This window comes from Lutra lutra, chromosome 17, assembly GCF_902655055.1.
Source record: "Lutra lutra chromosome 17, mLutLut1.2, whole genome shotgun sequence".
Lineage (NCBI taxonomy): Eukaryota > Metazoa > Chordata > Mammalia > Carnivora > Mustelidae > Lutra > Lutra lutra.
The window spans coordinates 31,764,317-31,788,115 of record NC_062294.1 but is presented as its reverse complement, the minus strand read 5'-3'; the positions used below and the strand labels follow the sequence as shown (position 1 = coordinate 31,788,115).

Here is a 23,799-nt window from a genome sequence, read left to right as displayed (position 1 = left end):
CTGAGAGCTGTTTTGTGTCATTGAGAAACCTGGCCATTTGTGACCTCACTCAGCACGCTCTTTCTTATTTAAAATCATTAAGAGGGGCACCTGGGTGGCTCAGTCATTAAGTATCTGCCTTAGGCTCAGGTCATGATCAGACTTCCCCCTGCTTGTGTTCCCTCTCTCGCTGTGTCTCTCCCTGTCAAATAAAGAAATAAAATATTTTTTAAAAATAAATAAAAAATAAGCTTTGCGCAGTGGCAGTATCGTAGCCAATGAGGTTTATCCGAGGCGCGATTATTGCTAATTAAAAATAAATAAAATAAAATAAAATAAAATAAAATAATTAAGAAGTAAGACACCAGGAATCAGTCATGAGGTTCTAGGCCCCTTCCTAGGTCTAGGTCTTCTATATCTGGTCTCAAGTTCTCCTGAGGTAGGTTTGGGGTGGTTTACCCATTTAAGTATAAGAACATCTCAAATGTTGCATGGGGACATACTTGCACTAAAAAAAATCTGTGGATTATTTGAAATTCAAATTTAACTGAGCAACCTGTATTTGATTTTTTTCAATCTGATAGCCCTCCTTGGGGATTTTCCTCACTAGTGTTCTGTTTGACTGCCCCACATCCCTACAGTGGACAGAGGTCAGCGGGGCCTCTGGAGCTGGTTCTTCATAGGAATAGCCAAAAGCTCCAGAGTAGGTGGAAGGAGAGAGAGGGCATCACTGAGAACATGTCTCTCTGTTGCTTATAAAGGTAGTGAGGGCCCTTTTCAAAGTAGCTGTCCGCGGCAATCTAAAGAACAGAAGAAGAGGTTTTTGTTCTTTTCAGGCTTCAGTATAGTATTTTAGGGTATGTGTGTGTGTGCGTGTGTGTGTGTGTGTTTGTTTGTGTGTGTTAGGAGAGCAAGGGCACAGGACGCATACAACTAGTGGCTTCTGTACATCTGGGCTGTGTTGATGGGTCCTATGAACTATGTGATGTATAACATACATGCCTTTCATTTTTGTATAAACATGTGGAATGTTTAGCCAAATGGTTAAACTGTTCGGAACAATGGCTTGAAAGCTCTTTTTTGGTTTGTTAGCTCCCCCCCGACCCCCAAGTTCCTGAAAGTTCTTATTTGTTCATGAATGGGTGAGATTCAATGGAGAGGGAATCAAATGCAGGGCGGGGTGCGTGTACATTTTGGAATTTGCCAAGGGAACCATGGAGTGAGCCCAGCTAGACTTTGGTGATTGTTATGTAGGGGCAGGCCAGTAAGAATCGTTCGTATTACTTGTGATCGGGAATACAAAGTAAAATTCTACTGTCTTATGGGAGGTTTATTAAGAGTCTCCTGCTTATAGACGATGCTTCCCAGTGTGCCAAACCATCATCCTCTGGGTCTCCAAGGGAGTAGGATAGCCTGAGTGGGAAAGCTGTTTAGAAAATTGTGTGTGTGTGTGTGTGTGTGTCTTTTCTTTCTTTTTTTTTTTCTCCAAAGACAGTGATGAGAGAAATTATTTAGTCTGTATCTACAACAGTGGTGTGATTCAGATCCCAGTATTTACAGAGGCAAATTAGTTGGTGCACCAGCATACTAATGTGGTAGACACCGGCCTGATTGGTGTGTGTGTGTGTGTGTGTGTGTGTGTGTGTGTGTGATAGATTTCTCCAGGAGGTAGTGAAAAAAGACCCAAGGAGAGAGCAGTCCCTTGTTCACGAATCCGAGGAGGAAGTTTGTTGGGTTCTTAGTGTTTCCCAAAAGTTTTTCTCTTTTATTTTTTAAATTAATTAATTCATTAATATTTATATTTTTTATAATTTTCTATTTTATTTTTATTGAAGAGACATAGAATCTTCTATTTGTTCCATCAAGAACTTTTCCTCCCAGTCCCCCCAATAAATAAGTGAGTAACTAACTAAATAAATAAATGGGGGCTCACAATTTCTTAATTAAGTCCTAGAGGAGGCGGCTAGGAAATATTTTGCCAAAATTCGAACTCTAACCCTTTTTTAGTGTGGCTCCAGGCTTTCAGCCACTGGGAGCCTGACCCTTTCAAACGCAAGCATGAGCTCCTTTGCCTTCTAATTCTACAGCTTCCAGACAGCGAGGCACAGAGTTGCAGGCATAGTTTGTGTCATGACAGGAAATCAGTGACAAACTCTGGGAAATTGAAGGAGCGGGGATCCAAGAGTAAAAACACAATGGAAGCCACTTTTTGTCAGAAACCATTCCCCACACGTGCAGCCACTGTGGGCCAACAATAATATAATTTACATTTACCCCCTTTACCTGCAAGAAAAGTTACTTTGTTTCCTCCCATTAATTGGATTGACAATGTATCCTATTACAAATTATAAATAGTTTGGCTAAAAAAGATCCCCCTTTCTTAAACCTAACTGGTGCCCTGAATTTGGGGTCAAACTTTTGGGAGTGAGGCAGCCCAGGTAGGGAACAGGTCATCTGCAACCCAGGTCCCCCCAATCCCACCCACCCCCCATTGTAAGATGTTTTACTTAATTACCAGGAGATGGGAATCTCCCTCTCTCCACAAGGTCTTGGTACCTGCTAGCTCGCTCTTTCCTCTCTTTCCCAGAAGGGCCCATCCTCTTTCTTCTCCAATCCTATTTAATTTTTGCATTTCCCGATTTTTATCTTGGGAAAACAAAAGCCAGCTGCAGTCCGTTAAGAAAACAGCTGAAGGATGCTGGCAGGTAGAGAGGCCTTGCAGGTTTTCAGTCTCAGATTGTTAGAACTGAAATGCCTCTTGTCAGGGTGCAGGGACTTCTGCACTTCTCAGCTCCCTTTCTTCTGCCTGCACACACACGCGTGCACGCGCAGGAGCCCACGCGCGTCCTTTTCTCACCTCCTGCCCAGGGTCCCCCTCACTTTCCACAGCTGTATTTCTAATCAGCAGAAGATACATCTTGCTTGGAGCTAACACTCCTTTTCTCTGCGTTCTTAACCTCCTATCTTATGCATGGATCACTGGTTAGCTTAGAAATGCGCAGACACAAAGGAGAAGCTGACATTCGAGGGTTGACGGCCATAATGGCTGTTTATAAACCTAATCCATCACGTTTAGTGGACACCTCCATTTTTGTCCCTCTGAAAAGGTATAAATAATAAAATGGGATAGCTCCAGCTCCGAGGTGCCTTGGTAAATATTTTAACTATTTACAAGATCGCACCAATAACAAAAGAAACATCTGTACCATCCACAGAGGGGCCCCTAGCCATTAAAAGAGACCCAGATGGTTCCTACCATTCAACCAACAATAACATTTCTTGATGGCGGAGCTTTCGTAACATGGTTTACATTTTTTTCCCCCAAATCACGTTGTGATTTTTCCTATCACATTCTGAACTTGTCCCCTCCTTTTTCTCCACACCCACCCAGCAACCTCTCTAAAGAAATTCTCCCTAAATAACCTCCCCCGACAAAAAGAATGAAGCATTGAAGGGACACGGCAAATGGGTATTTCAAAGCCCAATTCAGAGGCAAGTCTGAACAATTATAAACCAGGCCGTCTCCAAGTCCAAATATTGACATGGGCCACTGGTTCTGTGGATAAACAGCCCCGTGGAGCCCCAAACGCACCGCGCCACCTCGGACCCCGTGCACAACCCTGCCTCAATCAGTTTGAATTTACCCTTTCTGGCCAGGCTTAGAGAGAGTGCAAGAGGGCCCAAGGAACCCCCCAACGATGACCTTTGGAGTTCAAGGTACTTCTTCCTTTAGGACCCTGTGCCCGGCTATGGGGCCACAGACCCGCGGTGCGGATAGCAAGTGGCGCTTGAAATCTTTCCGTCAGTCGGATTTCTTTTCTGTTCTGAGCATGGAGCAAACGGGGAGAATCTGCGAGCCTGTAGCTGCTTAGTAACCGCTGGAAACTTTAGCTCTTCCTAAGGCACCAGGAAACTCCATTTTTTAGTTACACAAAGATGGCAAAGAGAGCAGGAGAGCTGTGTGGAGGAGGGACCCAGGCTCTAGAATCGGGCAGATCTGACTTTGAGTCGCAGTTCCGGGGGCCCCAGGCAAACACCTTCTGCACTTTGAGCATCAGCTTCCCGGCTGTAACATGGGGGCACTAATAACACGAACTTCGGAGGGTGACTGTGTGAATTACACAAGATGATATATTTAAAGCAGAGAGCTAAGCGCTCAAGAAAGGTTGCTATAATTAATACTGACAAACCTATCACGGAGAGATCAAATCTTTTGAAACTAGAAGATGAGGCAGACAGCAATTTCATTTCAAGCCTCCTGCAAACAGCACTGGTATTTGAAGTTTCCTTCCGGGGTGGGGGTGGGGCTGGGGAGGTGGGAGACCAAAAAAAAAAAAAAAAACCCAACAACAAAAAAACCCAACCACCAAACCCCCAAGCCACGTGACCCCCTTCTGCCGGTCTTTGAGAAACCTAAATGTTCTTTTCCAAAGGCTCTATTTAATTTTGGAGCTCCCACTTTCCAAATTTGGTCAATAAAATTAACAGCCTCCTTTTGACTGGGACATCACACCTCCAAATGAGCTCAAGCTGGCGCAGGGATTGTCCTGCTGGAATGTGAGATTTACATTTCACAGCTCCTCGCCAAGTAATGAATGAATCAGAGCTCGTAAACAAACGATCCTCGCTTCCCTTGTTCCGTGGCCCCCAACGTGGGGTGTGTGCTGTGAAGAAAAATATTTATCCTGTTTGTGTGGCGCTGGGTCCCTGAATGGCCCACCAATAAAACAACATCATAAAGGGCATTTCACAGCTGAGCTCGCAATTTAATAAACAGATGCAAACAGAAGGGCTTGGAGGTCAACAATTAAAAATAAACCAGCCCAAGGTTCTCCTTGGAATTCCCCTTCTCTATAAAGTGGAGAGGACCAGGCCCCACAGCTGTGGTGGTGGGGGGGGAGGGGTGGGAAAGGCGGGCAGGAGGGCTGTACCTGCTCTCGAGGATTCCTGCCAAGACCCTCTTTTGAGCAAGGAGGGGCAGCTTTGATAGCAGATGCAGTACAAACTCATCGGCCCAAACTGGCCAGAAGATGGTATGGTAACCTTGGTTGACAGCAAATGCTGCATGTCAATTTCTCTATTTTCTGCCCCTAAGACAGTAAATATTGGAGCAAATGATCTGAAACAGTGGAGAATCAAAGACTCGCTTCTGTGTAGTTGGTTTTGGAATGGGTTTTCTACTTAAATTTGAAAGAGAGTGTGTGGGGGGGGGCAGGGGGGAGATGTCTGGGAAACAACAAAGCCACTAAACAAAGGTCTGGAAAGTTGGTCATGGGCACATTCTGTACACACTTGTCCCCGTACCCTCTCTAGCCACGGCTCCGTTCAAGGCTGATCACCATGCGGGCACACCTGTCATTTCCATCTTACTGGCTCTACCTGTCACTTAAGACTCCTGTGCCATTGCCTCCTGCCTCATTTTCTTTTAAGTTAAAAAAGGGGTGGGGGTTAAGAATGGTACCTGGTTGCTGGCTCAAAGTGTTGGCTGAGGTTGATCATGTAAAACTCTTAAGACGATGTTCACAAACAGCAAGAACCCACCCAAAACCCTCGTTCTTTTTAATAGTATCTGGGTAGTCTCGGAGGCTCACGCTTTGCTCTGGCCCAGGGAATACCACTGTGGCTGGTCACACTCACCTAATCTGAGAATGTGTTGAAGGCCAGTAAGCCACCATTCTGACATGCTCAACCTCACAAAATCCCAAATGCCTACACAGCTAATGCCTACAGCCTCCCCACATTCCTCTGCTGATAAGAGGGGAAATGAAGGATGGGTTTAAAGATAAACCATTTGCTCTGGGGACAGACCTCCCATGAGGACCCATCTGGCTATCCAGAAGGAGCACTGCGTCAAGATGGCCAGGGACACAAGCTCCCAGATCAGCTTCAGGACCTCAGAGCCACCCAGAAGGTCCTTAGGGTAGATGACCACCGTCTGAGGGGTCAGATTTACGCACCAAGTTCATTTTCTTTACACACAAAGAGTAGGGGCGGTGAGCTTGAGAAATCTTTTAAGCATTTTGTGCTAGGTGAGGCTCCCACACTGCCTTGTGGCTTCTCTTGTGCTATTTTATGGTTATTGGGATCCTCCTTTCATTGGGTCATGTCAATTTGAGTATAAGTCCCTCTCCTGCCTTTTGTTTTTGTTTTTGTTTTTCCTTTGTAAAGAAATGAGAACATACACAAAACACAGTTAAGGAACATTTATAGTCCTCCTCTCCTTTTCCTGATGTCAAAGGCTTAGAGTTTTCTCCTCAGCAACTGTTTCTTACTAATAAGAGAAAAACGTCCCCTGCATACTCTCTCTCATTCAGTCCTCAGGACAGGCCTGAGTGAGAGCTACTGTTCTCCTGATGTCACCAAAGATAAAATGGAGGTTCTGATGGAGACCATCGTATCACCAGCAAAATCACATGTTTTTCATCCATAACTTCTGGTTCAGTAGAACTGGACTCTAACAGGCATACATAAAAAGCTCTCAATATAAAGCTACAGTTTGACAAATAAGTACGAAGCAGCTGCCTGAGGAAGGACAGTCCAGATTGAGAGAGAGAGATCTCCAGCTTTCTTTTTGGTCCTTTCTGATTGGGACACCCAGAAGAGAAAGAGCCACAATTCTGACTTTTTGGATACTCATTTTCTTCCTTTATTGTATGGTTTTGCCACCTATGTGACTATCTATAAACAATATATTTGAGGGGCCCCTGGGTGGCTCAGTGGGTTAAGCCTCTGCCTTCGGTTCAGGTCATGATCTCAGGGTCCTGGGATCGAACCCCGCATTGGGCTCTCTGCTCAGCGGAGAGCCTGCTTCCCCCTCTCTCTGCCTGCCTCTCTGCCTACTTGTGATCTCTCTCTCAATCTGTGTCAAATAAATAAATAAAATCCTTCTTAAAAAACCCTATATAGTTGAGTTCTGCTTCTTTCTGAACTTTATAGGAATAGGTGCCCACTGCCTTCATTCATTTCTGGTTTTCTCCTTTTCTTCAGTATGAGGTTGTTAAGATTCATCCCTATCACTGAGGGAAGCCAGGGTCCGGTCTTCTTCTTCAGTGCTGCAATCTAGCTAGCCCATTTTGGTACTGTCTCTGGATTTATTTGTCCACTCTGAGTTGGTTGACATCTGAGCTGTTTCTGGTCTGAGGATGTGTTGTAGAGCACGAATATTCCTTCACCTCTCTATAGCCATGCCCTCTGCCAAGACTGACTTGGGCTCATAAAAAGAGGTGATGGTATGCCAGGTGTGAGCCAAAGTTTCAAGAGGCCTTGCATAGTTCTATCTTACTCTCCCGCACGTCTGTCATCACTACGAGAAGGTCATGGGCATCGGAGCCTGGTCACGGAAGGAGGGGGATGAGAGATGCGTGGAACAGAGCAAACTTAAAAAAGTGTGAGCCTGGCCAAGCTCCATGGAACACTGTGCGTGTACAAGCAGTAAATGCTTGCTGTTGCAGGAGGCTGATAGTCTGTGGTTGTTTGTCCTGTAGTGGTCCCCGGCAAAGCTGATGTGATACAAGCTACTAGAGGTAGCACTTAAAAGCTTCTAACTGTTCTTGTCAAAATTCGTCATTTTCTTTTTAAGATTTTATTTATTTATTTGTCAGAGAGAGTGAGCACAGGCAGACAGAGAGGCAAGCAGAGGCAGAGGGAGAAGCAGGCTCCCTGCTGAGCAAGGAACCCTACGTGGGACTCGATCCCAGGACACTGAGATCATGACCTGAGCCGAAGGCAGTGGCTTAACCCACTGAGCCACCCAGGCATCCCAAAATTCATTATTTTTTATTCAGATTTCTCAAACTCAAGAGGCCAAGTTCTTTCCATGTTCCTCGACCTCAGTCTATTTTTTCTTTCTTTCTTTCTTTCTTTTTTTTTAGTAACATCGGTGAAAAGTGTCATCCTAGCTTATGGGTCAAAACGTGGACATCTGTGGTCACCTCAATGTGGGCGGAGCTAGAGACTGTTAACCTCAGAGCTAAGAAAGTATGTTCTCGCTCTTATGTAGAATTTAAGAAACAAAACAAATAAGCAAAGAGAAAAAAATAAGAAAGAGAGAAATCAAGAAACAGATTCTTAACTACAGAGAACAAGCTGATGGTTACCAGAGGATGGGTGGGTGGGGGAATGGGGGAAGTAGGCAAAGCCACTTAAGGAGGGCACGTGTCCTGATGGGCACCAGGCGACACATGGAAGTGTTGAATCACTATATTGTACACCTGAAACTACTATCATACTGTCTGTTAACTAACTGGAATTAAAATAAAGCTCAAGAAACAAGAAAAATCGGGAAATTTAGGAGCTTCCTATATATCTCTGTTTGTTTTGATTCTGATTATTTAATTTTGCATTTGAAACTTATAGCTCTTCAAACCCCCTATCTGGCTTATTGAGAATATTTCCTGTGCATGGCCTTCTCCTTCCTTGTTTTTATTTCTGAACCCTTTAGTGGAAATTATGGAATGGTCATACAGTAAAAGTATTCAGATATCCAGATCAATATTGATTCTGGGTCAGTGTGAATCCAGGGGTCTCAAACTGATGGCCCTTAGGAGAAATTTGGTCCACAGACACGTTTCATTTAGCCAATAGAACTTTTAAAAAATGTGACCAATTTAGAAAAACACACACACACACACACACACACACACACACAAAACAGGGATGTTATATAAAAATTTAGATTTTAAGCTTTTCTTTTTTTATAGATTTTATTTATTTATTTATTTGAGAGAGAATGTTTGAGCGAGCTCAGGGGATGGGATGGGCAGAGAGAGAGAGAGAAATAGACTCCCTGCTGAGCGTGTTGCCTGACACATGGGGCTCAATCTCAGGACCCTGAGACCCTAACCTGAGTGGAAACCAAGAGTCAGATGCTTAACCAACTGAGTCAACCAGGCGACCCTAGACTTTAAGCTTTTCTAGATTAATATTTTTTTTTAAAGATTTTATTTATTTATTTGACAGAGAGATCACAAGCAGGCAGAGAGGCAGGCAGAGAGAGAGGAGGAAGCAGGCTCCCTGCTGAGCAGAGAGCCCGATGCGGGGCTCGATCCCAGGACTCTGAGATCATGACCTGAGTCGAAGGCAGCGGCTTAACCCACTGAGCCACCCAGGCGCCCCTAGATTAATATTTTTAATATTTTGAAAATAATTACTAATGTCAGGCCTGAGAAGAGGTTGTCCCCCCACATGTCTCTAATTTGCCACAGTCCTCACTATTCCTTACCGTTCCCCAACACTGAGACTGAGTGTTTGGTGCTAGAGTCATAGTCATTATGATACTGTTTTCTTTTCTTTTTTGAGATTTTACTTATTTATTTGACAGAGGGAGCACACAAGCAGGGGGAGCAGCAGGCAGAGGGAGAAGCAGGCTCCTCACTGAGCAGGGAGTCCAATGTAGGGCTTGATCCCAGGGCCCTGGGATCATAACTTGAGCCAAAAGCAGATGCTTAACAGACTGAGACACCCAGGCCCCCCTGTTTTCTAACGATAGAGAAATATTTTTCCGTACCCATGTCTAACAAAAATGGAACAGTGAAAGACACAGAGTTCTAACTTATTCTTCTAGCCATTAAGGCTCTTTGAAAAGTCTTTATTCAATGACAAATGTTCAATTAGATCTTGTCATTCAGTTCCCAGCTCCAAGACCTTCAGTGACTCCGCATTATCTATGGAATAAAGTCCAAACCCTTTAGCTTGGCATTTCATTCCATCATTGCTTCAATCCAATAGTTGCTTTATAACCATCTCTCCAGGACTATCTATTGTGAACCTTAGGCTCTAGAAATCCTCTTCGAACAAAAACTTTGGGATCTTCTGGATCTTGATTTAACATCCTCTTAGTCGAGCCCACAGTTTTTCTTCCTCCTGAATTGTGCATCTTTCTGGAATGCCATTTATGTCCTGTCCCTTCTGTTAAAGTGCTGCTCACCACTAAGGGTTTAACCAAATGCTTCTTCCTTTCTGATGCCTTCTCTGGGCCCCATTGTCAATATTAATTTCTGGGTTCTGTTGGATCTTCAGCTCTACATTTTGTCATTTCAAAACATCATGCTGTCTGTCCTGCCTTACAATCACGCACAAGTAATACCTAGCATTGATTGAGTATTGACTCCGTGTAAGACACTATGCTCCATGTGTCACGTGGGGTTCACTAAACCTCACAGATCTTCCCTGAGATAAATGTGATTGTTATCCCCATTTTCCAGATGAACTGAAGTCAGAGACCCTCAAGGTCACAGTCATGCAAATTGTGTAGCCAGGATTTTCCTCCGGGCATTTTGGCCTTAGATCCCAAGTTCTTAACTACCAGGCTTCTCCACCCTGTCCCCCCAGAGGATCAGTTAGGAATTGCATAACTTTTGTTTCTTTTCCCCAGCACATCTTAACACAATGCCTTAAACATAACAAGTGTACAAAGAACGCTGAACAAATGACACAATCAGTGGCTTAGAGAACTGGGCCCTTCTGCTTACCATCTCTCTTTTCTCTTGGGAAGCTGATTGAACTACTTCATCCCTTCACCCTTAGTCGGTTGTTTTGGATTGGACATCAGAAGCAGCCTCACCAATTACAGTCCTCTAATCTCCTGATAGTGCCAGGTAGCTCCTGGATTGGCCACGTGGTCAGGCCTGAGCCAATCAGAATCCTTTCCTGGGACTTTTCACTGTATAACTAAGAAAGATCAGTGATCTGTCATCAGTGGTGAAAGCTGTAAGATACCAAATCTGGGAGATCTCGGTGGTTATGCTTCTCACCATCCAAAGAAGGCAGTCTACAAATCATGAAAATTAAAAGAACAGGTAAAGAGAAGCTCAAATGTAGACAGAGAAGGATTCTGAGTAGCATTCAAATCACTATTTGCTGTTTTTATTGTTCCAAAAATTAGGTCCCAAGGTCCCAATTCATCACTTTGGGGAGCTGGTGACTGTGGCCTTTTTAAAAACCCGTATCTGAGTGTTAAACATAAACTCAAACACATAGAGTGGTTTAGAAATGATTTAATGGAAAAATAGGACATTCTAAAAAAGTGACATAGAGTTCAACTGAAGACGATGGAAATTTTTATTTCAAGCTGTTGGAGATGGATCTTAAAACTAAATGAAATGATTTTACTAGGAGGAAAAAAAAAAACCCTCCCCCCTGCTTGGATGGCCAAACTTTCCTGGAATCCATGCGCCAGTGTATCCCCTTTTGTGACTAACCTAGTTGAATTGCATTTCTGTCACTTCCCAAACAGTCCTGATGCATAGAAGCAGACTGTGGACACAGATATAAAGAGAACACATTGTGTATTTATTTAAGTCTACACATTCATGACGCTTGAAAGTTAAAAAATGAATAAGATACTTGTTGTCAGTGAACTCACAAATAATTATAATTTCTTATTCACCTCTGTATACTCAGCACCTGGCCCCATGACTGGCACAAAGTAAGATTTCATAAATGTTTGTTAAATAAATAGATGTAAGACTTGGGATTATGGAATGTTAGCAAGGTGTAATGGTGCAAAGAGGAGGAAACTAAAAATTCTATGGGCATGGGGAGTTATAGAGGGTGCAGGCAAGGCTTTCAGAAGGGGGAACGTATTCAAGCTGAGTCTTGAAGGATGTGCAGTTGCTTGGTGGGTAGGAAGGGAATGCAAACCGGGAGTAAATATCCTAAAAGATCATGGTGAGTTCCAGCAACCCAAGTTGTTCTCTGAGGCTGTGTCGGCATTAGAGAAGGCTGGGACAAGAGGCCTGGGAGGTAGGCTGGGCCGGGTAATGCAAATAGAGAAGATTAAATATTTACATAAGCTCATTAGTGACACTGTGTGCATGTGACAAGTATGATGTAGTTGAAACCTCCAAGGTTTAAGTACCCTGAGTGCAACTGTATCTTTTTGAAATTGATTACATGACATTAATAGGCTCTTTCTCAGCTCCACTGGTGATCACATTGATGATTTACTTCCATCTCTCATCCCTGGCCCTGACCCCCATCCTTCCTCTCACACCTTCCTCAGGAACTAAACATTAGTGGTTAGAAACTGCCTGGGTTTTTTGTTTTGTTTTGTTTTGTTTTGTTTTGGTCTTCTATAAAGGCAAGCAGTTTTGCTTCCAAAATTTTAACAGGCAAATTCCTATTATTATGAGGGACAGTAAAAAAAAAAAAAAAAAAAAGAGAGAAAGAGAGAGACAGGTGAGGGTTCATTATCACAAAGCTATTTTCTTGATCATCACCCATTAAATGTCATTCAAGAAGAAATCTTCAAGAACTTGTAAGGTACCCTATAATAAGTTGCCCTCAAAGTACTCAAGGACAGAATGCCTTCCTCTAAAGACCATACAGCCTTCTTAAGGGGGCAAGATTAACATTGTGAACCTTGACAATATCACTTGTGTTTATAAGACATTTATAAAATGATCAGATCGCAGAGTGTGTTTATCTATATTCTTACATTTGGCTGTATCTGTGCAGTGATGATATTTATGATTGTTGAATATGAGGCAGTGGCTAAGGGCACTGGAACAAGGCAACGCTGGGTTCAAACCCTTAATTTATTAACTATGAACCAGTCAGGATAGGGTAAGTTTTGCTGCACTAATAAAGAAAACCAGGATCTCTGTGAATGAAATCAGCAAGTTTATTTCCTACATATGCCTGTGTTCCCTGAGAGGGACTGGAGGGTCTGCTTCTCCCATTTATACTCCCGGACTCAGCACTGTGGAGCAACTGTCTTCCCAAGTGTTGTTTTAGCACAGGAAAGAGAGCTCTGGGGGGTCTCAGCCAGCAATGAAATGCCTTAGCCCAGAGGTAGCAGACTTCTCAGGACTCAATGGACAGAACTAGGCTTAGGTTCTCCACCCAACTACTACTAGGTGAGTTACTTTCTAAGGCAAGTCATAATCTTTATTCCTAGGTTTCTAGCAGTTAATGCAAAGAGGTTTATAAGCATTATGATATCTGCATGACTTTGGATGTCTATCAGATTTTAAAACAGAATCTCAGGGCTCATGATAAGTACAACTACTTCTGGGGTTAAAGACAAAGAAAATGTATTATTTTAACTATTTTTTTTCCCTAAAGTAGATGCCATGGGATGAAGTAAACAAATATTCAGCAATATCCTTACAGCAAACACATGATCTTCATTGGGTTTCTTTTAATGCTGTCCTTGAACATTTGCTGGTGGTAAAATACCAAAGTGCAGTCCAATGAAAGCAAATTTGCAGGGGTTCAGGACACAGAGGACCTAGCACATAGCACTCTGTGATGTTGTCCTATTCAAGGGAGAGATTTGGGAGCTTACAATGGAGAAGTTGCAAAATGGCAGTTCTCCCACTGAATCCAACCTGCTGAGGAGTCTTATTGGTCTCTACATGTTTTAGAACTTCTAGTTGTTGTTAGTTGCCAATACTTTATGTCATGAGATACCACATAAAAATTTAAATTTCAAACTTATGAAAAAAAAAATAGAATATCTGGCAACTTTTGACCAGATTTAGGCAGCACCTGCCTTCTATAAATGAGCTGTGAGTTGTCTAGCAACCCGCCATATTTTCGGACCTTTCCGCACTGGGAGATGTTACCGAACCTGTCTCTCTTGGTATTTGTGTCTATAGGATTTAGTTTATAGGGCTGGATGCACTGCATTTTCTTTAGGTAACACTTCAGACACATTTCTCCAGTCAGTTTTTGAGTAGCAATGACTTGGAAGTATTTCCCGATCCAGAATTCAGTATCATTATCCCCATTTTACAGATGACAAAATTGGAGCTTAAGTTAGCAACTCACTCAAAGCCACATAACCAAATGATGGCACTTCTAAGGGACAGTGCTGGGATTTGCTATCTGAACACAACTGACAAGGCTCTGTGAGATCTAGTCCCTTAGTACTGTTCCATTCACGTCTCACACTGCTCTCCCTCCAGCGTGCTTTCAAAGCTCCAGTCTCACTGTCCATTCAGTCTGGTCCCTGTTCAATCCTTAAACCTGTCATGCTCATTTCCACCTTATGACCTTTCTCTTTATATAGATTTCTTCTTTATTTCTTCTGGCTCCTCTTCCTCCCATTTGCCTGACCCCAAGAAAGCTCATTCAATCTCAGCCATCTTGACAGGTGTGACCTAGTTTTGAAGGATGAGCCCAACACTCCCCTGGAAATTGGCATTGAGAAAATGGAGAAAGTAGCCAGTTACATGTATTAAATTAAACCTAAAAGTCAGTGTCACATCAGGGCGAGCCAGCCATGATGGACTCTCCTATGAGAACTCATGCATGGACTAGAACAGCCATGTGCTAACCTGTGTACAGGAATTCAGACACGAAAGACATAACCTCCATCTCTCTGGAACTGACCCACAAGTTCATCACCTTGAGAATTTTATTGTGTACCTAAAGCTCTTGTGAAGCTTATAAAAATGTAGACTCCTGAGCCTTCCCCCAGAAACTAAGACTTATAAGACTTGAGTGATAGGTCTGGTTCAAGAGGAACACACCAGCATGGTTAAACTGATTGTCAAAATATTAAAATATTAAATACAAAATTCACCACCTTCCTGGGAAACAATGTACCCACTCTAACTGCCTTGACTCTATCCTGAGCCCCTTGGGTGTCCCCATAATTGGCAAACCAAAGAGTCATGCCTTGCAGAGTTGGGTACTCGGAAAGCCCCTTGCTGGTGTTACACGTAGGTAACATCTGCCCTATTGGTACCATTCCCTATTATTTGTTAAACATTTTGTATTTGACACCTGATTATGGGGCATGGGAATGTGCATTTTGTAAGGCACCTACAGACTTCTTCTCTAAGGGACATACTAGCCACATCTTTGGAAAAATGAATCTCACAGACTGATGAACCAAGGGTGATAAATGCATGAATCAAGGCCTAGAAAAGACGGGGCAGGGACATAGAAGAGGGACCTGATTTTCTGGCAGTTGGGCATGGGGCTATTGGAATCATCCAAGAAGACCTGAAATGGGCAATGTCTTGAAAGGCACTCAGGAGCTCTCCAAGAAGCAAAAGTATTAGAAGCCTCAGTTGCTGTCAAGTGATATTCTCAATTTAGCAAGAGATGAGAAGTGCCCATATACACTAAGGCAAATTATTAAGCAGCTGCGTAGAGACTGAAGACAAGATAGCAATGCTGAGGTATAGAGAAAGAATTCTTCCAGTGGCTGAGGGACAAAGAAGGACCAATTCTCCCCTTTCTGTATTCACCGCACAGAGCATCCTCCATGAGCACCCCAGAGAGATGTGTAGGGGTTGATGGAATTTGGAGTATGTTGATGGATTAATTTCTTTACAGAAATAGTCTCTTTCTCTCCCGTGCTTTCATGAGAAGACCATACTTCCTCACCTTTGGCCTTGGGCATCATCACCCGGCTTGTTTTGGCCAATGATATTTGATTGGATAGTATATGTCAGAGACAGGATGTGTTTGTGGGGTTGAGTGTCCACCATCATGCTCTGAGTAGCTCCCTGGTGCCAGGAGGAAGATGAGATCAGCCAGCTTATAGGTACATGAGCTGCGTAAGTGTTCACTGCTCTACACAACTATGATGTTGTGGTTGTGGGTTACACAGCTACAGGGAACCGATGGAATTTTATAGGCAAAGCCATATCAAGGGCTAGAGAAGCCCACCCAAATCAGACTGAACTGCCTTTCCTATTTTGCTCCAAGGTATTCAAGGGATTGGCCATGGTTCCAGAATGTTCTCTTGAGAATAGAAAAAAGCCAAAGGATTTAGTATCTAAATATAATCATCATATTGTATTTTGACCTGCTAGGTGGTGCATGCCTTAAGTGGATTATTTCATTGAATTGAGGTTCCTCTCAATCAGTCCCACATCCCTATGCTCTTTTTGGATAATTGTGAAGCCCAGAGGGGGACCAGTATGCAGACTGTGCATTTTTTGGTTCCTGTCTAGACCAGTCAACCCAAAACTGAAATAGCTGAGCTGAATAAGGAGCTGGGCGGTAGGGGGTTGAAGTAGGGGAAGGGTGAGTTTGGGGAGGGGAAGGGGACAGAAGACTTAAAAATAGTGGGAAAAATATTGCATAAGGGTTTGGAGATAAACAAAGTCGTTTGAGTGTCTCTTCCCATGACTCAAATCACGGGTCTTAAGAGTGAGTACTGGTGTTTCTGAGTCAGGGAAAGGTGTTTGCTTTTCAGCAAAAGCAAGGGGCCCATAACAAACAACCTCTGACTGTCTTACTTGGAGGGCACGGTGGGGTCAGCGTGGAACTCTGTTAGAATCAGAAGAAGAATGTAATGTTGGCTGACATGCACTGAGCATCACTGTTACGGGAATAAGGGTTTTGCACAAATTATCTCCCTTAACAAGCTTCTAAGGCATATGTCTGAATATCCCCATTGCGTGTACTTGGAAACTGAGGCCCAGGGAGGCAAAAATCACTTTCCAAAGTCAAAGGACTCAAGGGGCTTGTGTTAGGGTCTGGGATGAGAATCTACACTTGTCTAAATTTCAAACAATCCTTAACATTTACACTCCTAGAAATGGTGCTTGGGAATCTCGAAACATTCTTTTCTGTTCATGTCTAAGGAATAAGGGGAAATGGCAGATTCTCAGCGGGAAGGGCTGCGTGAACTGTATTTTATCTCATTTCAGCTCATGTCATCAGTGCCTGAAATAAATGGCATCTGAGCCGACTGTTTTAGGACAAGGCAAGTAGTCGGAGGAGCCTTTAGAAATCAGATGAGTGTCCAAGTTCTTACATACCCTACAGCGTCTGATCCAGATGAACCCAGGCTTTGAGAGGGTTCTGAGGCACAGACAGACAGTTGAGAGAAAGCAGTCCCTCATTTCAGGCAGGGAGAAGCTGAAATCAGAGAGGGAAAGTGATTGGCCCAAGGTTCCACAGTGACACGGTGGGGACCCCTACCCACAAGTCAGGTGGCCCCACACCCAGACCCACAGTTTTTCTGCTGTGTCATGCTGCCCCTCCCTTGTCACTTCCGGGGTGTGACTCATGGTGGGAGCTAATCCTGGGGCCCTGCCTTCCCAGGGGCTCTCTCCAACCAATGTCACTTTCTGGTTTTGAGGAATGAGAGAAGGATTCCAAGAAATGAAATGTTTGTAAACCAGAGCACTTTGTGTTGTCTCCTAGGGTTAAACCCTTTCTGGTTGTTTTGGTTTTTGGCGCGGGGGTGGGAGGGTGGGTTGGAAGAGGAAGCTCCCTCCGCCATTCCATTTACACAAATACCAGAGTCAAAGCTCATGGTATTTAGGCATTTAGAGCTCATAGGCATTTAGAGGTGCATCAGCTAGAGTGAGCAAGGAAAAACCCCTTACAGCCATAGTACTTGTGGTGGGGAAAACTCTCCCCAGGCTCTTGCAAGCTTTGCCTTATTCCACCTTTGTGAGCACACCCATGTGTGATGGTGCCGTGTCTGCCATTCATGGAAGGACTGCTCGCTGGGCAGCTAGAATGTCTTCTAGGCACTTAAGAGATGACAATGCAGTCCTACCCAACACATTCATACTGAAAACTGGCTTCCTCCAGAATCTCTACTTATAAGGACTAGAAATTGACTTAGACCAGCTCAAGCACAAAGGAGATCCTATCAAAAGGATTCAAGGGCATCTCCCAGAACAAGAAATGGATGAGAATCAGGACTTGGCAAGGCAGACAGAAACGTTTCAGTCTTTTCTTCCTGGGTGCCCTGATGCCTAATTGGGCTTCTATGATGTCTCCACCTCTCTCCCCTTTCCATAGATTCCATGGGTCAGTATCCTCAGTTGCAAATGAGAGGAACGTTAGCTGCACCAGGAAGGCATGATGGCCTCACCATGTTTTCATCCAGACCAGGTTGCGATTATATTTGCGTTTATGTTTGGGTCACCCTGGCTGTAAAGCAATGAATGGGGTAAGCTGCAGCATATTCCTCGACATTTCTCAGTGTTTCATTCTGTGCCGTTGCCCATCCTTCTTTCCGGATGCCCAGGCAAGCTGCCTTCACAGGAGTAGGAAGTACTGGAGGGATTAGAATGATGTGTATGGTTCATTTCAAGAGAAAAGTTAATTTTATTATGAGCAGGTTATTTAGAAAGTGACAGCTTTGCAGCTGGGAACTCTTTTTTACTACTCCTCTATAATCTTAATAGCTAACACTTTTTTGATTGCTTATTATGTGCTAGGCATGGCTCTCAGCATTTCCCAGATATTGGCTCATTTCATTCTCAAGATGATTCAACGTAGAGATGCAATTATGGGTTCCCTTTGACAATTCAGGAAACTGAGGCACAGAGCACTTATGCAATTTGACCAAAAGACGGCTGGGAATTAAACCCTGGGTAGTCTAGCCTCAGAGACCAAGTCTCAGACCACTCTACCGGTGAGCATTTTGTGATGACTATGAGTGTATGAATTACTTGCCTGACACCTTGTAGACCTTTGTCCATATTATGTCATTAAGTCTACACCAAAGTTATGGCTGGTGGTCAGAACCATCCTACAGATGAAGAGATTAAGGTGCAGTGAGGTTAAACGGCTGGTCTCCAGTCCAAGAAATCAGTGGCAGAACAGCCTTTGGACTCAGATCTAGCTGAACACAGAATCTGGGCTCTTGGCCACTGGGCTTCAGCTTCTAGCTTTAACATGGGCCTACGGAGCCTGAAGTCTTAGCTGGGAATGTACTAGAGCACGGTCAGAAAAGAAAAAAATAAAATGTGTTGAGGCCTTTAAAAGAGCAAAGCAAAAATAGTAAGTTTGAAGCAATTTTCTGGTTGAAGAAGGAGGATTTAAAAAAAAAAAAGGTACCTCCAATTCCCTTTCAACATATCAGAGAGAGAAAATATGGTAGATATTGAGCAGGTTACAAGTTCCCAACAGCTTAAAGGAGCCGAGCTGCAGACTGATCATTGTCAGAAAAGCAAATACAAATTTGCCCCAGAGCAAAATAACTTTCGGAAAATCAGGAAGAGGCAAGATGGACAGTAAGTTATGAACATAAACCCCTTTGTACCCGACCCAATTAACCCTAACCCAAGGCAACCCTGTGCCTCTAAGCTATTCATTTAAGGGTTTTACGATTTATAGGCAGCCTTTCTCAGGGGAGGTCCTGCCTGGTTCTGATTTCACATTTCCCAGCAGCACATGTGTAATCCCTCCACGTCACAGCTATACTATTAAGCCAAGACCAGAAAATGCACGTTTCACAGGATGGAAAGAGACCAGAGGAGCCCACGGCCGGCCCTGCTTCGCTCCAAGTGGCTGGTGAGACCTCGGGGGGAAGGTACGTCCGGAAGCCTGCCTGCTTGCTGATCTGCTCCACTTCTGTTCTCGAAATTCAGCTTTCATGTTGGGTGGGTGGTATCTTGGGGCCACTGGGTGCAGGTACAAGGTGAACCCAAAGTCAGGATTGCTACCTTCTGGGAGGGAAAAGACAACCAGCACACAGGAGTGTTGGGTAGACAGTGGATAGAGACCAGAAGGCAGAGACCTTAACATGTCCTGCTAGTTCTTTCATTAAAATGTCACCATAGGGGCGCCTGGGTGGCTCAGTGAGTTAAGCATCTGTCTTTGGCTCAGGTCATGATCTCAGGGTCCTGGGATCGAGCCCCGCATCGGGATCCCTGCTCAGTGGGGGGGCTGCTTCTCCCTCTCCCCCTCCTTGTGCTCTCTTCCTTTCTCTCAAATAAGTAAATAAAATCTTTTTAAAAAAATTAAAAAAAAAAAAATGTCACTATTGATGAAGTGGATTTGATTCTGTGGAGGAGTGGAGGGCAGGGATTCCCAAAAATGGTTGTAATTGAGGGCCTCGAGGTGAGACTGGGCCTGGCAGGGGAGACAGCAGACAAACCCTCTGCCATGACTCGGAGAAATAAACCTGTGAGGGGAGTCCCAGCGTCCTCGAAGACCTCTGTGGTCATTCTCCTCCAAGGGCCAGGACTTGCGGTGGGAGCCATGGTCACTGAGTTGGGAAGCCTAAATGCAGTCAGGGGTAATTGAGTCCTCCAGCGTGCATGCCAAGCGGCGACACTCAGCCACCAAGACGACACTCGTCATGATGGATGGCAGAGGTAGACAACAGCAGTCAAAGCAGTGTGCCACCTGCAGACCTGTGGTGCTGGCTTGGTGACCAGAGTGTTCCTAGATAGGAAATAGGAAGCCCACTAAATTCTTCCTTGATCTGTATAAGCAGGAAAGTTCTAGATCAAGTAGGCAAACATCTAACTTAATCATAAAAACATGAAGTCAGGGCCCCTCAGTAAATCCCCACCTGAGCCACTTACAGGTCCCGAACCCTTCAAATGGAGGGGAGGCTGAGGCCTTGGAGGAAGGATCCCAATACTGTCAAAATTTATACCATTACTCTTTCTCCCTGCTTTTTCCTAAGTGGCCTGAGACCCTTCACTAGGCTACCTGTGTATTGGGGACAAGGAAGTAACCAGCCCTTTTGGGGACAGCTGGACCCTGTCTCCCAACCGACACTAATTCCAGGAGATGCAGAGGTCACTGTGGCCCTCTAAGCAGAGTGGGGGCTTAGGGAGGCCAGGTACCAATGAAGTTTTATCTCAGGTCGCTCTTGCGGTGGTCTGGGGGAGTCCCTGGACCCATCATGTGGTTGTTTCCCTAGTTCCAGAATATGTGATTGGAACAGCAGAATCCCCACATCGGTTCCCCGACCTGTGGAGTGAGGGCTTTTCTGGTGGGACAGGTCAAGCGGAAGCCACTAGAACTGCCTTGACCTAGGCTAAGAGTGAACCAGAAGCCCCACCGCGTTCCTGGAGGGATCACAGAGATCAGCGCTACCACTGAAGACTTGGAAGGATTTTGTGGCAGGGACAGCAATCCCATCACAGCCCTGTTCAATGTGTCCATCTGAAATGTGCGGAAGATGCTTGGAGAACGCCATGGATCATCACGAGATCATTGCCTCTGTTGTGCGGATGTGGTTCCCTGGCTTGATTAAATTAGCACACAACCTGGTATTGAGATGCAACTATGGGCTCTGGCAAATAATTTTTCCTCCCTCCCTGTCCGCAGCACCCACCAGAAGCACTCGGCTTTTAACCTGCAAGGCCGGCAATGTGTTTTCACCATCCTACCTCAGGGGTGTATCCGCTCTTCAGCCCTGTGGTATAATTTAGTCCAGAGGGAGCTTGGTGGCCTTCGCCCTTCCACAGGGTATCACACTGGTCCGTTACAGCGAGGATACTCTGCCAATCGGATCTTGAGAGCGAGAAGTAGCAACTACTCAACACTTCTTGGTCCGACATTTGAGTGATGGAAGGTGGGAAAGAAATCTGAGGAGAATTCAGATGCCTTCAGCCTCAGTGACATTTCTCGGGGTCCAGTGTTGTGGTGCATGTCAAGATACCTCTTGGAAGGAGGAGGGTAGTTTGCTGCATCTGGCTTTCCCTGAGCCAGAGAGGCTCTTCAAGAGGCCCAGGACGCCATGCGGGCTGCTCTGCGACTTGGGCCCCAGGATGACCCAGCAGAGCCAGCGGTGCCTCCCGGTCACCAGTAGATGGGGAAGCTGTGTGGAGACTTTGGCAGGCCCCTCTCAGTGAGTCACAGCACAGGTCCTAAGGATTTGGGGAGCAAAGCCCTGCCCTCCTCTGTGAGGAACTCCCCCTTCACGAAACAGCTCTTAGCCTGCTGTTGGGCCTTAGTAGTGACTGAACTTAACCATGTGCCTCTGTGTTACTACACGACCCGAGATGCCCATCATGAGCCGGGTGTTGTGTGACCCATAGACCCATAAACTTGAGTGTGTAGAGTAACACTCCATCATCAGGTGGAAGCTTCCAGCTTGCTGACTGTATCTCATGGGACCTGTTAGCTTCCCAGATGGCGTGAGGTGGTTCTTTCTATATGTCTGTCTCTTGTGGGTTCTGCTTCTCTGGAGAACACTGAAGAGAACATTCAGGGTAGAGGTGACAGGACAATCATGGTGAGATTAAAGGTTTGGAACCAAGAAGTGGAGGGGACTTGAAAGGAAAAGACTTCCCAGCAGAGGGATTAGTCTGTGCAAAGGCCTCACGAGAGGAGGGTACCTGGTGGATGGAGGAACGTGAGGTCCATGTGGCCTGATGAGGAGAAGAGAACAGTGGCATGAGATTGGTCAGAGACTCCTCAGGTGCTAGACCACATAAGGTCCTAGAGAGGCCAACCATACGGTTGGTCACCTTCCCAGAACACATCCAAGGAAAGAGCGTGCTATCGAAAACCAGGACAGTGTGCCCACACCAGGGCTCTCTGGGACAATTTGTGGCCTAACCTTTCAGGCCACGTGTAGGGGCTTGGAATTTATTCTGCGAGTCATGGGGGGTGACGGAGGTGTTGTAAGGAGAGGTGTGATATAATCCTGTTTGTGTCTTAACACTTACGGGGCCTGTTGTGTGGAGGATGGAGCAGGGAAGGGAAAGAGTGGGAAAGGGCAGATCGCTTAGAAGGAATGCTCTTCAGGACTGGGCACAGAAGCCCTGCATGAGATTCTAGTTGCTTCCTGGTGGAATTCAGACTCAGAACTGCAGCACCAACTCTTGCTGGAGTCCGCTGCCCGCCCTCTTGCCCTACGAATTTCAGACTTGCCAGCCCTCACAACCATTCCTGAGAATCCCATTCTCTCTCTCTCTCACTCTCTCTTTCTATATCCACATGTATGCGTGTACGCATATAGCGTAGTAGTCATATATATATATATTTCTCCACATAAAAGGCCTCCACAGAGCTCCACAGAGCTCCTGTGGCTGTGGGTTCTTTTTCTTTTCTTCCTTTTTTGTTTTTCTTAAAGATTTTATTTATTTATTTGACAGAGATCACTAGCAGGCAGAGAGGCAGGCAGAGAGAGAGAAGGAGGAAGCAGGCTCCCCGCTGAGCAGAGAGCCCCACATGGGGCTCGATCCCAGGACCCTGGGACCATGACCCGAGCCGAAGGCAGAGGCTTTAACCCACTGAGCCACCCCGGCACCCCGGCTGTGGGTTCTTTTTCTCTGCAGAACCCTAACACATTGGTGTGTTGCCACATGGGCAGAATACCATGTGACGATCGGAGCTTCTTTGCCACAAACCAAAAAGACACCAGGAGGAGGACAGAGGCTGGGAACAAATTCTACCCTAGATTCTTCAGAGACAGCACAGCCCTGTTAACACTTTGATTTTGGACTCCTGTCTTCCAGGACCATGAGACAATAAATGGCTGTGGTTGTAAGCCACCCAGTTTCTGGTGCTGTGTTATGGGACCATATAGATTCTCTTGCATTACCAGAATGGTAGCTTGGACCAGAGGGTTTACAGAGGGTATTGGGAAGCAGGAGGTGGATTTAAGGTGTATTGTAAGCCAAATCTGGGGGACCCAGGGAAAGCTGGGATATAGATAGAAGGAGGGAGATGCATCCAGAAGAATGATGAGGTTTTTTTTTGTTTCCCCTGTTGTGCCACTTCTGAACCCTGCCTCTTTCCACTCTTAGTGCTAACCTGCATGCTATATCCTGAGGCCGCTGTCTGTCCCATGCAGCGTTCTTGACCTTGTTCTCTGCTCAAGGGGCTGGAGTTCATGTCTGCGCTGCCTGCAGTTACTGGAGAACATAGGATATTTAGTCCTGATGTGGTGGTGGCTGAAGGAGAGCTGGGTCTCTTCCCTGGAGTTTCCATGTGCTGGCAGTCCCGTCTCCTTGGAAGCTTCCAGAGGGAGAAAGAAAAGTGCAGCCTCCTTGAACTGTGATGCCAGGCCTGCTGCTCCTGCTTCTGCTCCCAAGATGACCAGCAAATGACTTTCCACATTTGCTGTTGAGAACTGCAGCCAAAACCCCTATGGAAGATTTGTTCGAGGCAATCATGGAATAGTTTAAATCTAAAATATTA

At 45.1% G+C, this 23,799-nt stretch overlaps 2 pseudogenes; both read left to right on the top strand.

Annotated features, from left to right (window-relative positions):
- Positions 1-228: 228 nt before the first annotated feature.
- On the top strand, positions 229-416 carry LOC125090092 (uncharacterized; annotated as a pseudogene).
- A 20,510-nt stretch (positions 417-20,926) lies between these two features.
- On the top strand, positions 20,927-21,716 carry LOC125088536 (uncharacterized; annotated as a pseudogene).
- The last annotated feature ends 2,083 nt before the right edge of the window (positions 21,717-23,799 follow it).